Source organism: Castor canadensis, chromosome 1 (assembly GCF_047511655.1).
Source record: "Castor canadensis chromosome 1, mCasCan1.hap1v2, whole genome shotgun sequence".
NCBI lineage: Eukaryota > Metazoa > Chordata > Mammalia > Rodentia > Castoridae > Castor > Castor canadensis.
The window spans coordinates 4,472,223-4,482,705 of record NC_133386.1 but is presented as its reverse complement, the minus strand read 5'-3'; the positions used below and the strand labels follow the sequence as shown (position 1 = coordinate 4,482,705).

General features: G+C 40.0%; 1 long non-coding RNA gene across 1 annotated transcript; it reads right to left on the bottom strand.

The window, feature by feature from the left end:
- Window positions 1-3,379: 3,379 nt before the first annotated feature.
- Window positions 3,380-9,696, bottom strand: LOC141420656 (uncharacterized). The gene is made up of 3 exons (XR_012445169.1): window positions 9,444-9,696; window positions 4,144-4,237; window positions 3,380-3,676 (listed from the first exon to the last, which is right to left on the bottom strand). It is a non-coding gene; the product is annotated as an uncharacterized lncRNA (long non-coding RNA).
- Window positions 9,697-10,483: the final 787 nt, after the last annotated feature.

The window sequence follows — 10,483 nt, the reverse complement described above, 5'->3', positions numbered from 1 at the left end:
AAAGTACAAAATGGAAAAAGGTCTCCTTCCTCCTTTTACCAATATTTTGAGGACAGTTAGAAAACAACTCTGTTGCAAACAAAGATCATTTTTTATAAAAAAGGTTGAGTTAGAGAGTAGAATCAAAAACCCTCCAAACCAGCTACTCCCAGGGGGAAGATATAGACACTTTGCAGTGCACAAGAGAAACTGGAGACACAGGCAGGACCAATCCCAGACCTGCCCTCTGCTTCTCACTTCCCCTTCTGAGGAGGAGAATCTGGAGGAGGGACTGAGTATGTGGCGAGAAGATGACTTGTCTTTTAGTTCTTGGGTCTAACCTGTGTGTGACTCATGGTTATATCCCAAGCTTTGTGTTAGAGCTGATGCCTTAATGTGATGAGATCTATGGAATCTGGAGAGGGTAAGAACATAAATAGGCATAGCCAGAGGAGGGATTCTGGAAGACTAAGATAAGGACTGCTGGAGATTCTTGCTACTCCTGTTGAGCGGCTGTGTCTGCTTTCCTCCCCTTGAATGAACCTGGCCTGCTCCTGGTCTGCATCGGAACATGAGCTTGCAGCAGAGGATTCTGTGGACCTTTTGCAGCTTTGCTTCTCTTGGAAATCTCTCCTGATGCAGCCACATGTCAAGTAGCCCAAGTGGGCTAAACAGTGACATGTGGAAGGTCCCAGACCTGCCACTTCTCCTCCAAGCTACAGATGTGCAAATGAAGCCATCTGACTCTGGCCAGTGTCTCACAGAGCAAACGAAATGCCCTGCCCAGCCCCCCAACCCCACCCAGCCCTGCCTGAATTTCTGATGTACCATATTGAGAACAAATAACACAGGTTGCTGTTTGAAATCGCCAAGGAGAGGGTCAGTTCCTTACTCAGCAATGGATGAACAAAACTGCTGCTCAGATGAGACAATAGCCACAGGGCTGTGTTTATGACTTGGCCAAGATGCTCTCCAGAGATGAACTTTTCTGAAACCTCATGTTCACTGAGAATGATTGAAGGACATTTTTTATAGATGCTTAGTTAAAACACAGGCAATATGGCTGGGGTGTAGCTCAGTGGTGGTGTTTGACTACTATGTGTAAGGCTTTGAGCTTCAGCCCCAACACCACAAAAGAAAAAAATAAAGGAAATTAAATTTGAATTATATGACATATATGTTGTTGTATCAATCATCAAGATTTGATCAATTTCCCAATATTTTATCTTGGCTATATTGGATCTATATTCTAGCTAAAACTGTTCTTCTGACTATCATGTAGTTCTGATTATCTTTGTGAAAGAATTTGTTCAACAAGAATGTACTCAAAGTGCATTCTCTGCACATGTGGAATGTCATGATAAATCCCTTTCTACACACAATTTACTATATGCAATTAAAATTAAAAAGGAAATAATCTTCTGATGATGTGTCTAGAGAAGAACTGTATTTTGCACCATGGGTTGAATGGTGACTCGTGACCTTCTTTGGTGTCTCACTCTTTCATTCTCCCATTTTCACCACTCTGTTCTTCATTTACAGAACACAGAGCAATGTTTACTATGTGCTATGGATGAATGTTCTGAAAGGAACTGTGAAATACAAAGAGAAAAAAAGAAGCATTTTAAGTAAAGACAAATTGAAAACCTCCAATGCTTTGAAATCCCAAACCGTTTTCCCTCATTCAAAATCCATAAACTCTAAAGAAGACCACCTGAGACATCAGGCTGTTATTAGAGTGTTCTGCTGATCACAGCCTTTCTTCCTTTTCATGTTCCCTGATTTTCATTTAGGGAGCTGTGAGCTAGACCTACAGTTATTACTAAATTGATTTTGAGTCTGCACCTAAAGTCATATCCACTACTTCTCTGAGGAAGATGAAATGCATATTTATCAAAATGTCCTGGCTGAATAAAAAAAAAGCTGATAATAACAATACCAGCCTATTTGTGTTTTTAAGGAAGAACATTGTTATCTTGATTCAAAGTTTGCTCCCTCCCTGTGGTCTGGGCACCAGCACAAGAAAGAGGCCTGGTGAGTACAGACATCTGTGGAGGTTGTCTGCTCAGATAGGTACACTTGTAAGGGACAGTCAGTGTGCTGTTGGAATTCTATAGATCATTACACGGACTTGTAAAATGTCAGTCATAAAATAATAAACAGGACTCTGTTTGGTTGTTCTCCCTAATCAAATAGAACCATCCATGGAACTGGTCTTCGTCTCTGTGGTTTCTGTCAGAATGAGGTCCCTTAGTTGTCAGCTCTTCCCCTCTTAAAATCTTGCACAGGCCAGCATTTTTTTTCCCTCTCCACAGTATTAATTAAATTACATAAAACTGGCAGTGTTTAAATTCTGGCATCTGTATTGTCTCACTTAATTACACCCTTGGACTCCTTTCAAAACACTTTCATTTGCTACAGGGACATCTATTGGTGGACGGGGGAGAATTCAGATTCAAGTGATCAAACACTGGGCTGTCCACCGGTGCTGAAAGATTTCTGTGTTCTGTCTGTCTATGTCACCTCTGCCCAGTGCTAAGGGGCTGGAACAAGATGACAATGATGGAGACTCATCTTAAATTAAGGAAATTTTACTGTTGGTCTTCATAAATAAAACATTTTCACATTCCTTCAAACCTATGCAAAAATACCTGGACATGAAGTACAGTTATCATCCTGAGTTCAGCAATCCACCTATGTCACTACCGGCAAGCTTATTGTAGGCACCAGGCTTCCACTGAGGGATCTTAAGCCCACATTCAGCAGGGGCCATCCTTGTCTTCCTGGGCTGGGGCAGGAATGGACAGACAGGTCATTCCACAAGAAGAAGAGCCAACTGCTTGATACAGAACCCCACCAGACTAAAGTTCAAGGGAGCCCACAGATTTATTTTTGCCAGGCCTTTTTTTTTTTTTAACTTGATGTGCCCACAATCAGTTTCTTTTCCAAATCTCCTTATCTCATTAAATTCACTTTTGTCTTAGCGAATGACTATCATCCATGTTAGAAATTTGGGTCATCTTTGATTTGTCTCCTTCCTTCTTAGCACTGGCTGCTTCCATTCACTCGACTGCCATCTGCTTGAACATCATCACTTCTCTGCCAGGCTCCTGTGCATTCTTGAGATCAGGGGATCTCTTCCACTGCTTCCCGCATCCTGGATCCACCAGCAGTGATCCTTCTTAAGCAGAGTCTTGCACAGTTACTGCTCAAGGGCTCTAAATTGCCTACACAATAAAATCCAAAGTATCAGCATAGAAACTGAGAGCCTCTTTGATCAATCTTGCATCTTGCTACCTTTACCAGGGTAAAGGTTAAAATCCTCAATGTCATTGAAACTCTGTAATAGAATCTATAGACTAAAGTTTTTTAAATGATGCTCAGATTCTACCGACATTGCTAAATTCATTAAATTTTTTTTTAATTCAGTAGAAATCCTTTAAAGAGAAAAATTGTAGGTTTGGCTAAGAAATAAAATTTCACTGGTTATAAGGAAAATTCAGAATGGTTTTTGAACTAAAATGTATAGATTTAGCAATTCAGATAATACTACTACTGAACAGTAAAACTTTATCCATTTTTTTTCACTTGTTCAACAAATGTGTAGTGAATTACAGCAATATGGACAGAATGCATCCGACACGGATCACAGGAAGATAAATGAGACTCAGTCCCAGCCTTCCGTGAGCTCCTGGCCCTGTGTGGGAAAAGACAATAAAAAATATGAGATATCGTGTGACAAAAGAAAGACAAACACATTCTTAACTATTTGATCAATAACGGTATTTTCTAAATTCCTGAACATGTTAATTTCAGTTCAGAAAACATACCGAATTTTTGTTATAACAAACACTTTGTTTCTTAATCAAATCTAAGCGCCTGGCTGATCTTAGCTTATTTTAGTCAGACTATATATTGTAGGTAGAAGACAGGAAAAGACAAATCAATCTCCCTTGTGCAAAAAATGGGAAATCTATGTAAAGAAAATACCCAGGAGCAGTTTACACTCAGTTATAGTTTGACCCAAGTCCCCAGTTTGTTGTCTGCTTGTCTTCTTCCAAAAACTACAATTACATTTATGTTGGTTTTTCATACATTGACATGGTCCTAGAAATTCCAGATGTACATTTTACCATTTGTTCAACTTTATACAAACAAACAGACCTTCTTTCCTGATACTTCTATAAAATGGACCTAGACGGCTGGAAGTTCCTGTCCTTGCTTGGGTCACACGAGCACTCTTGATCCACACCTATAGCTAAGAAAACAAGAAGTATTGCTTGATTAACAACAACCTTTCAGCCTTGGGATCCCAGTATCTGGAACAGGGGTTCCTCAAGGAGAAAATACCAAAAGAAGGAAGAAAAGATGCTGGACAGGAAAGAAACAATATGTACCTTTGGTACAGATTGGACTAAATCTTGAAAGATGAGCAAAGGTTATCCAAGGGAAAGAGTTGGTGAAAGCCATTCTAAGAAAGGCACCACATATATAAAAACGGAGGTCTGGAGAGGACATGGTCCTTTCTGTACTTTTTATAATTATTGCAATTTGGCAGGACACGTGTGGGTATGTGGCATGCTAGACATCCAGAGATGTTGGTTTAAGTCATTATGAGTTGTCCTGGAAAGGCAAAGTGAAGTACGGACAGTTTCAATAATCTTTTGGAGAAGACCTGACGTATCAGAAATGTGAATAGTTCAAAATTTGACAACATTTGTGGAAGATTTCATGCAGCTGTGTGGCGAAGAATTAAGGCCCATCTATACACGTATTCAGGAACCTGGCTGTGGTCACACTGGCTATGTCACATAGCTGAGGGATGGGCTTCCTACCTGAAGGCAAGCTAGGACGACAAGTTGGTCTGCTCTGAGGGACCTGCTATAAATGGGCAGGTCTACCAGTTAGCACTCCAAAGGATGATTTCCTAGGAAATAGTGGAGCGTGGAGAAAGCACAACAGTGGCAGGGGCTAGAGGCAAGAGTGGTAATAACGTAGCTACAAAAGCCATGGAATGCCTTGAGCCATCATCCATCCTCCCGAAAATATTCTTGTTTTCATGAGACCACAGGGTGTGACTTTCTTGTTTGGTTCAGCTGCACAGATGATGTTGGGTGGTATTTTCTCCCATATATTTTTTTCTTTTTTTTTAAAGACTGGGTTTTGAACTCAGGGCCTTGAACTTGCTAGGCAGGCACTCTACCACTTGAGCTACACCCGTCTTCCTCATATATCTTTACAACAAACTCCTATTCTGTTGGTCACTAAAGAATGCCACTCCTTTCTTGCAATCAAAAGAAACTCAAATGAAAGAACATGTCAAGTATAAACCCTAGCCTGTGCCAATCCATATTTTTCATGTTAATTGAAGCTGTTGGGAAAATTCTGAAGCACATTATTGTTAAAATCTACATTTAATTCAGTATACTGGAGTGCACCCTAAAATGCAAGTGGGAGTGGTGAACTAAGTGCTTATTTTCCTCTGCTTACATGGAAGAGTTTTTCTATTCTCTTGACAAGAGAAGCCCTTATCTTCAGGCTCCTTATTTGGCAGTAATCAAAGATTCTCATAAGCAAATAATACCTTTGAGAGGATGGCTGCATACCCAGGACTTCAGCTTCCTAAGTCCAGGTTTTGCTGCTGCTGTTACACCAATAAGGACTTGAGATAAGTTTAAATAGTAACACAAGTGCAGCACCTACTCTGTGAGGGCTGTAAATGAACCACACGGCAAGCTGCCTTTCAAGGGTCCCAGGATTCTTACTTGTATTACAAAACTGTCTCAGTATATATTTTAAACCTGAAGCTTGCCATATTCTACTCGCCTTTATCTATAGTAAGATTAACGATTCTGGCATGAAATCTGCAGACCAAAAAAAAATTCTATTTAAATACTCTCTTATTTGAGAATGTGTGCTGCTGAGAACCAGGATAGTTGCAAATCAAAAACAAAAAACAAACTGCTACCCTTTGCCAGACCAAATAATTGCTTCTATGAAAACGCAGTTTCAACATGGTAAAATGGAACACATTCTTCTTTCCTTGTCCTATGAAAGAGGCAAGGAGAAACAGCACACTAGAGACACGATAGGCAGATTGCACAGACATTCCATGTTGGACACACTCTGGGTTCCTAATTGCACACTTCTCTCCTGGCAAGTTATTATGACTAGGTGGAAACACATTTATATTTGTTATCTGGAAGAGATAATTAGATATTTCCTCTGCAAAATAATTTATGTTAATGGGCCGTAACTTTCAATATGTACTTTTAAACTGCACATTTAAATAATAAAATATCTGTCTCTCTTAATTTTACTGTAATTGTCTCCGTGCAGTGGCTTTATTTTTCTTTTGAAAACCATAGCTGGTTAAAACAACATATTAATGTCTTCATTACTTTGAAATTTTGAGATAGGTAATATTGCAAGCTTGTTTGGAATCTTACTAGCTCTGAGTATGAAAATGAAAGTGGCTTGAAATGAAAACAGCGAGAAGTAGAGCCTTGGCTGAAGACAGAAGGATGACTTGGGACACACACACCCTCGAGAGGGAGAAGGGAGGTTTTGTTGCACTTTCTTTTTAGTTGTCTCTGTGTATGATTCAGAATACTTAAGAACTGTTCATTAAAAGCAAAGTTTGGTTTACATAGTTATGTACCTGAGCTTGTTCCCAGTCTTGGGTTTGGTCAATGATATGTCTTTGGTAAATGGTCAGTTTTTAATACCTTGTACAGGGAGACCTTTGTCCATTCACTCCCTGGATAATTTCATCAGCTGTGATTCATTGGCTGAGATAGGCTCCTGAGTAGAGCAAGGAAAAGCCCTGAAGGAACTAGGTTTAGGGAACATGTCTGCTTAGATGCTACTTGCAGATGGACTTTGCTCTATAGACTGTTATCACTAACACTCACAAGTACAAAATTGGTTTGATGTGAGGAAGTATTGTGACATAGAGACAGAGGCTCTCTGTGCAGAAGCACTGGGTGGGTCTGACCAATTCTTTGATCGAGAAGGTCAGTGAGTGTCTGTCCCTGTTCCCAGCTGATATTGGTAAAGTGGGGTAGGATTTCATCTATTCACTTTATGCATTCCTTTTTATATGACTTCTTTATAGGAAATATTGAGAGATTCCAACTTCTTGTGAGTTGCCAGGGTAACAAATACATGTTCAGCCAAGGGTCTTCAGTAACTTGTCCCAAATATTTCAGGTCTTTTTTAGTCAGAAGTCATAATTCTTGTTAGTCTAAAAGAAAAAAGACCTTTCTGAATTATTTAACTTCTCAGGAGCTCCATTTCCTTGTTAATAAACATGTGGTGTTATTGGTGACATTAAACAAACATGTGTCCCTACACAGATAAAAGTACAGGCATTTTGGGAACACATATGTTAACACAAAATGCAATTGTGCGAATAATAGATGGTCCCACCAAGGGGCTGTTGGGTATACAGGATAGGATGCTAATCACCTCATCTTCCCCTCTCCCAGAACTAACTCTAGGCAGATTCCTTTGTAATTCTGCTTATTCCCCAAGTAACAAATACATCTCCCAACATGTGTGTTTCTACTACTAATTAGTTGTGTCTGGAATAAAGTGTTTGCAAATAGAAGAGTCAACTCATGACTCTCTAAATTAAGAGGTTTTTCTTAAAAGTAGACTGAAAATGTGAATTGAATCTATAGTATATGATGTACATGCTATTAATGCATTAATGTGTATTATTTAAACAAAAGACCACTTCTTTTCATATTCCAAAAGCACCTATGACAGAATCCACATCCAATGTAGTAGTATGCTCTCAGTATTTGTGTTCCCTTGTAATTTATATGTCAAATTCTAATCACCAAGATAATAGCATTGGAAGACAGGGCCTTTGGGAGAATTAATGTCTAATTATTTATGAGCCCCTCATTGCTCTCAACATTTGAGAAGAAGGTGCCCTCTGTGACACAGAGACCAGTCCCCATCAAATACTGAATCTGTTGGCACCTTGACTTTGGACTTTCCAGCCTCTAGAATAGTAAGAAATGATTTTCTGTTATTTGCAGGTCACCCAGTGTATAATTTGTTAACTGACTGGGATAGTACTTTTAGTTTTTATTTCTTTTTAGCACTCAAAAGTACCTGCAAACTAAGAGATAGCACAGATAAATGGGACCCTCATAAAACTAAACAGCTTCTGCTCAACGAAAGAAATGGTCTCTAACCTGAAGAGACCACCCTCAGAGTGGGAGAAAATATTTGCCAGCTACACATCAGACAAAGGACTGATAACCAGAATATAGTGGGAACTTAAAAAACTAAATTCTCCCCAAATTAATGAACCAATAAAGAAATGGGCAAGTGAACTAAACAGAACTTTCTCAAAAGAAGAAATTCAAATGGCCAAAAAACACATGAAAAAATGCTCACCATCTCTAGCAATAAAGGAAATGTAAATTAAAACCACACTAAGATTCCACCTTACCCCTGTTAGAATAGCCATCATTAGCAACACCACCAACAACAGGTGTTGGCGAGGATGCAGGGAAAAAGGAACCCTCTTACACTGTTGGTGGGAATGTAAACTAGTACAACCACTCTGGAAAAAATTTGGAGGCTACTTAAAAAGCTAAACATTGATCTATCATATGACCCAGCAATACCACTCTTGGGGATATACCCAAAAGACTGTGACACAGGTTACTCCAGAGGCACCTGCACACCCATGTTTATTGCGGCACTATTCACAATAGCCAAGTGATGGAAACAGCCAAGATGCCCCACCACTGACGAAAGGATTAAGAAAATGTGGTTTTTATACACAATGGAATTTCATGCAGCCATGAAGAAGAACGAAATATTATCATTTGCTGGTAAATGGATGGAATTGGAGAACATCATTCTGAGTGAGGTTAGCCTGGCCCAGAAGACCAAAAATGTTATGTTCTCCCTCATATGTGGACATTAGATCAAGGGCAAACACACAAGGGGATTGGACTTTGAGCACATGATAAAAGTGAGAGCACACAAGGAAGATATGAGGATAGGTAAGACACCTAAGAAACTAGATAGCATTTGTTGCCCTCAATGCAGAGAAACTAAAGCAGATACTTTGGGGCAACTGAGGCCAATAGAAGGGGACCAGGAACTAGAGAAAATGTTAGTTCAAGAAGAATTAACTTAGAAGGTAACACCCATGCACAGGAAATCAATGTGAGTCAACTCCCTGTATAGCTGTCCTTATCTCAACAGGCAAAAACCCTTGGTCCTTCCTATAATTGCTTATACTCTCTCTACAACAAAATTAGAGATAAGGGAAGAATAGTTTCTGCTGGGTAGAAAGAGGGTAGTGGGGGAGAGGGAGGGAGTGGGGGAGAGGAAGAGTAGGGGTAGGGAGGGGGTGGGGGCAGGGGGGAGAAATGACCCAAACATTGTATGCACATATGAATAAAATAAAAATTAAAAAAACAAAAAAGTACCTGCAAAGACCCAATCCACTGGCTGTCATTATGCTCCCTTGTACTGAATGGCTTCTTTTGCATTATGAAGAGAGAGCTGCCTTGAAGCTGATTTTGCTCCCAAACGTTTTGTGGTACCTGCATTCTAGACTGAGCTAGAATAACTAAACAAATATTTTTCACGGAGTCTGTGATCTGGACTACCTTTCCTCCTGGTAATAGCTAAGTAGCTGCCCTCAAAGCGTCACTGTTGCATAAGAACAACTCTGAGACTCCTGGCCTGCCAAAGCTGTGTTCTGCCAGCTGTATTTCCACACACATTTCCTCACTTTATAAAAAACCCAATAGTACTTGTAATTCGCTCCCCCTTCAATTAATCTGATTGCAAAGAATCACCTTCAACTTCAAAGCTTATGTCTGGCACTCTAAATATAGGAAGCCTGTTGAACTAATGGATAGTTACAATAACCACCCTCCCACTCCTGGGGCTTCACTGGTACACCTTCCCAGCTTTGTGTGGACTTTGATATACATGACCTGAGAAATGTGTGGCCTCCTATACAAACCTGACCTAGTCTTCAGATCACATTTGCTGCATGCTGATGCTCCTGCTGCTGTTCCAGGGACTCAGATACACAAGGGCCCCGGCTTCCCGGTGCTATGTTATGATGGGACAGACAATAAGTTTACCAAGCAAAATAAAACAAGCAAAATCAGATCATAAAAATGTAAATTTTAAAAAGAGAGACTGGGCATGGTGGCTCAGTTCTATAGAATCCCAGCTATGCCGGGAAGCACAAATAAGAAGACTGTAGCCCAGGCTGACCCTGGCATAAATGTGAGACCTTATCTCAAAAATAACCAGTGCCAAAAGTTGGTGAGTGACTCAAGTGGTGCTAGGTAGTACTACCAATCTCCCCACCTCAAAAAAAAAAAAAAAAGAGAGAGAGAGAGACACATACACACACACACACACACAGAGAGACAGAGACAGAGAGAGAGAAAGGAGAGGAGAGACTGATCAACTTGGAGGTTAGTGTTAATGTGATCTAGATTCAGGT